Genomic DNA, 6307 nt, shown 5'->3' with positions numbered 1-6307 from the left:
GCTCAATTCAATACAAAAGAAACCGTAAAATAGCGGTTTATCAATAATATAAGACCAAATGCTCTAAATAAGAAGAAAATTTCAAGTCCAAAGAGAACACATTAATTTTATGTGCCAATACACAATTTATTTATTTATTTTTGGTTATCCTAGTGTCCTGAAAATCGTGGGCTCCAAAGTATATAATCCTAGCCTCTTAACACTTATTGATTTGTTAAGTATCCTTCTAAATGAAATTGTAATTATTTTTTGCCCTTTGGTTAAGAATTAGTAGCTGCTGAAATCTAATGGCATGATTATTAAATAGTTCTACTTTATTTCAGCTTATACTCATATTTATTGCTATGCAATTTTTTTTATTTATTTGTTTTGGACTTTGGTTTGGTTTTTCAAACTTGATGAAATTAAAATCATATTAAGAGAACTTATAATATTTTTTGCTGGTTTTGGTCCAAAAATTCTGATGTGAAATTGGTTCTTGTAGCACTGCCATTACTTCTAGCTTTTCGTTTTCAAATTCATTTATATAAATTGAAGTTTTGTTTCTGATTCAATTTTTCATGTATGTAGTCAATTCATGAACACAGAAAAAAGATTGACAATTCTTATGGATTTTGGTAGCAAAAATATTAGAAGGAAAGAGAGAAACTTCTGCTCAATCTTACTACTAATGTATGTGCCTTCTTTATCTTTGGTAGTATGTTATTTTAGAAAATTATTAAAGAAATTAAATACTAATAATAGAATCTATCATGAAGTGGAAATAGTTACATTTTAAAAGGAATTTTTCAAAATTTTGATGTGAATTTTTTTTTGTCTAAACCTTTTTGGCAGGGCATGGATAAAAGGAAGTTGTGGTGGTGAAGACAGAATTGTTGTAGGATATAATATTTTAGTTTTTTTTGTAGAGTATTAATAGTAAATTTTAAGTAGTCTCATACTTATTTTAATATGACTATGCTTAATTTAGTGTGAGATGTATGAATATTAGTATTTTTGGATCATTATAAATATATTTTATTTACAGATAATTTTTATTATTTAAAGAAATTATTTAGTATAATTATGTATTTATTTTTATTTTATAATATTTAACTCATTTAATTAAAAATACAAAATTATTATACATGTAATCATATTACTAAATATCATGTTCTATTAAATAGCATGTATATATATACAGAAAATAAAAATTTAAAAAAAAATTAAAAAAAAATAATGAGGGACCTAAGGCTACACTTATATAGAGTAGTTATGGTATACAATGTGGCTACGCTTTACAGGTGATGCAGTAGCGTTGAAAAACGTAGCCTATTTTGGTAAAAATGGAAGCTAAAAAGCGTAGCCTTTGGTCCTGGACATCATCACTTGAAAAGCGCACCCTATTCCCAAATGCCAAAAGCATAGCCTTTGAGAATAGGCAACGGCCGAATCGGCATCCCCACTAAAGCGTCTCCGTAGTCCGAAAAGCGTAGCCTTAGTCTAAGGCATCATTTTTTTTCACTTTTGACTACACTTTTCAAGTGTATCTGAATGGGTGTTTTTCTTGTAGAACAGAAATCAGAACCATCACAACCATGTGTACAATAGTATTGGAAAGAAGAAACAGAACACATTACTGATGGATAACAGCATAATAGGATTTTAAGTGTTTATGATACCATAATCCAAATTAAAAAATATTATATATGAGAGAGCAAGATTTATCCAATAAATTATCAAATAAACAATTTAATATGAGAGAAAGAAATTAGTGAAACTAGAGTTGAAGAGTATTTACAACAAACTCTAGTACAACTTAATTTTTGAGGATCCACTATGAAAAAGAAATAAATTGTATGTAAATAAAAACTGAGACTTTTACCAAAACTCTAAAAACATAAAACTCAAGAACCAAGCAAAACCAATGCTTTAATAATAAAAAAAATAAAAATAAAAACCGACACCTTTGCTTTTGATAGTAACCTCCTGGCCCTTGAAGGTCCTTTTTTACTATTCGCAGAGCAAATGCACCCAAAATGGCCACATCTCACTTCTTTCCAAAACTCATGGTGAACCAAAAATTACTTTGAGAATCCAAATGCTCCTAATAGTAGTAAAAGCTTATACCAAAGAGAATTTGGTAGAAATAAAAAGTAAAATTTAAGAGAAATGCGAAAATGGGAGGGAAGAACAAAAATAAATAAATAAATAAATAAATAAATAAAAGTGAGACAAAATATGATGTAAAAATTCTAAAGTATCAATAGAAGAACACTCATAATTCACAATATCTTTTTTTTTTTGATAGGAACAATTCATAATATCACATTACTATGAAAAACGAAATTACACCAAGATATTAAAAAAATTTAACCCTATATAAAAGAGATAATTTTCTCATAATAGTGTTTATTTAACTCATTTTGTGCACTCTAATGAACTTCCTTATTTCGAATTCATTCTAAATTTTACATTGAACAAAAGAAAAATAACATAAAAAGAAACATTGTTGGCAATGAATAATCAACGTAAGGGGTTATTAATTAAAAATCAACAGATACATGTAGAAAAGATGTAGTACATTTGACACTCCTCATTCTCTTCAACTAATTAAGCTTCAAGTTCTTGAAAATTTCTAGAATTTAGGCTATCTTGAGAATTAAAATTAAAATCTAATTAAAACATACTTTATAAGAAAACAACACAAGAGCTAGAAAGAGGTGAGTGACTGTAACTCAACCAATGGGTGCTTTTTCAATTTATAAACACATCTCAATTGAGAAATTTGAATTTTGAGATAGTAGCTTATTTTGTTTAGGAGGAAAAAGAAAAGAAGCAACCTCTGGGAATTTGAAATTGCACATTCAGCGCACATATCAATGAACACAATATAAAACATACATACGACTTTTTAGAGTGACCAATGAACAGTGAAAATGACAAATGACAGCAGTAGGTAATTGATAGTGATCAGTGAATACTAATAGGATCCAATATATTTAATTAATTTTTAGACCCACAAAAAGTAACAAAAATATAGTCATAGCAATTAAAAAAATTTTCAGACTATATATTATAACACAGTAGATTTAAGCCCCAATACCGTAAAGACCAAAAGATATCATAACTCTAAAGAAAAAAAGATAGCATTTATTTTGAAAATTGTTAAAGATGAAAAGAACTATAAACTCTTGAAAACAATCTTCGTTGCCTTGAAATTTACAATTTAGCTTCTGTATTTTAGCTCCAAAACATGGATAAATGTCAGTATAAATGTGCAATTCAGTTGACTATACAAAAAAAATATAAATTAAAAAAAGGAATAGCCTAAACCTTATAATAAAACAAATAAAGAAGTGCTTACAAAATACATACCAGATCCTCTATTTAGACTTGAGATTAGATTCTAGCTGTATAGTTCCACTTTTGATCTATCTCTTTCTTTTTTCAATACTTTAGTTGCCTCCAATTTTTTCATTACCACGATGGTCTTTCTTCTAATTCAGAGTTCTCTTTTGTAGTGATCTAATCTTTCTATCGTAACTACAAGAAAAAAGACAGCATTTAAAAATTATATTGTTAATGAAACATAAGCCTTGTGAAATTCAGAACATTAAGTGTTCAAATTTAGCATAATTATGATAGTAATGTCCTTGTGATGCCTATTGTAGAGCAATAATTTGGGGGAATTGTTACCCAAATACTATAGTCACTTACCTTCTTTGCCTCATCCCAAGGAAAAAGTAAAATCCTTTTAGTTAAACTATTAATTTTATAATGAAAAATAATTAGATTCAATTATGAAAAAAAATGAAACTCCATATCAAAGATGGAATATAATAATAAACAGATTTCTCATTAGTCTTGGTCACTTTTCAACTCTCCATCATCATTAATAGTTTGAAAGTCAAGATTGAAACATGAATTATAATATTATATATTTGAGAAAGAGTAGGTAGCTAGGATGCCAAAAATAAAGGAAATTTAATTAAATGAAGAATTAATAGAATAACAAAGTCCAATAGAATAATGAAATATGAATATCAAATGCTTTTCATTTTTTCACATTCTTGTATTTTGAGTACAAAATTTAGGAGAATTGTTCTAAATTCTGACTGAGCTACTCTAGCAGAATTTTTAGTGCACGAAAAGTTTTTAAATTTTGTAGGACTTGATTAACCTTTCTCAAATTCCTTAGTACCATAAAAAGCTATTTTTGAAAAATCTTTAATAGATGAAATATCATTAACTAAAAGAGACTAATCCACACATAAATCTCAGAGCCTCAAAAGTTTCATTTAATGATTATGCCATGCACAAGAAGATATAATACACACTTAACATTACAGTATCTAAAGTACCTTCTTCAACTTGAATAGCTTGTTCCATATACTGCATAACATCTTCAAGTGATGGCAATCCCATTCTATAGTTGAGCGAGTTACCATAATCGTTAAGAATATAAGCCTCCAAGTCATCTGTTCACTCCAGCAACATAATCTATTTACACAAGAATGAGCATTTTAAGAATTCATGGCATCCAAACAGCAAGGAAAAAGGTGCAGCGACATGTTAACATGGTGGTTGTAGAAACAGGAAAAATAAGCTAATTTTTTCATGCTCATTCAACAATAGCAACTTTTTAGGCATTCAAACTTCAGTTTAATAGAAAAACCACCTTTATGGAATCTGCAGTTTCATTTCGAGATAAAAAAAGCAGAAAAACCATATCAAGATATCAAAGTGTCATTTTATTATCTTCAATTTTGATTTCTCTTTTGGTGCATTATTGTTTGTGTGATTTTTTTTCGTTAGTTCTAATCTATCCTAATTTACATACAATTAAAGAAAAAGTAGATCATTAGATCACAAAATAGACTCACAGCATCATTACAAACGTACCTCAGAAGGGCCAAAAAGATTACATGCTTGATTGGTAATGTCTAATAAGTATGCTTACTGTCAAATAAACACAAATTAGGTAATAGAAAAGTAATAACAGAATCAAACACTATAGCATCACTAAGATTTTCCTTTTCTTCTAATAAAAACATCAAAGATTATATATAAACTCAGAAAGAAAAACATGGGAAAAACCAACAGCAGAAGAGAATGAAGAAATGTTACCTATCTACACAAAAACCAAAGAGATAATATATCCTACCTCGTAAAGCTCAGTCCATAGCACCCAATTAACTAATTCCAACAACTTAAAATTCAGATTAAATCGTCATCTTTGCAATTTTTAGATCTCAGATCTAGAAAAATTCAAATAACTAGGAAATATGATAATCATAAGCTCGAGACTCGCAGGAAATGACTTCAACACAATGTTCTCCATCATCATGTTCAGCACCACCGCTTATGCTCAAAAGAACCGAAAAATGTTAAAAAGGGGGGAAATCAAAATAGGAGAGGGGCAACCAAGATCCAAATCACCGTGAAAAGTATGGCACCTCACCTGGCGAAACTCCTCGAAACCCTCGCTTGTGACCAAATAGCTACAGAGGAGGAGCCTGGTAAGTGTTGAATCCGTATTCTCTGAAACCGTCACCATCTATCGGCCCGAACCCTTCACCGGGGCCGATTGGGTGGAAACCTATAGTCCTATTGGGAAAGTGACATGGCAGGCTATAGAATCCGCGGCCGTTAGAGTGAAGGTGTCCGGGGCTCCGACGAGAGTTGTGGTACGTCATTGGAGAATCGGAGAAGTGAGAGTGTGGCCTCGAAGAGTGACGGTGGCAGTGAGAATCATCGTTGTTGTTGTTTTCGTAGCGGTATCCTCTATACCTATCTAGCTTGGCCAACACTAAATTGGAATGAAGAAGAACACTCTTGGGGTTGAAAGGTAAGAGGGAAAGAAAAGAGAGAAAGGAAGAGAGTGGGCAGCAAGTAACTCACCCACTCCCTTTAACTTCAACCAATTATCTGACAATGCTAGGAGAAATAAGGGCCAGCGGTAGGGTTTAGAGTTTGGAGAAATCATCATCTCTGGCACCAAATCGCTAGGAATCATCCGCATGTGGGAAGAAGTCCGGAGAAGTGACACTTGAGCGGCGGAATCAGAAGCGAACACGTGCACATTGCAGAGGGGTTGCCACGCAGGAGAGCTTCCACCTTGGATGGGAGCCGGCCTGAAATGTGGGGAGCTCTCCAGCTCGGAGAAGAATGGACGTGTATGCTATTGTTTATAGATTTGGTTTGATTTGATTTGTTTTTTTAAGACCAACCAAACTAAACCAAATTAATTAAAATTAGATTGGTTTGATTCGATTTTGAGTTTCTATGTCACTAATTCAAAAAATTTCCATGTCTTGTGTAATAA

This window comes from Arachis ipaensis, chromosome B10, assembly GCF_000816755.2.
Source record: "Arachis ipaensis cultivar K30076 chromosome B10, Araip1.1, whole genome shotgun sequence".
NCBI classification, from domain to species: domain Eukaryota; kingdom Viridiplantae; phylum Streptophyta; class Magnoliopsida; order Fabales; family Fabaceae; genus Arachis; species Arachis ipaensis.
Note: the sequence above shows the minus strand (reverse complement) of the source record.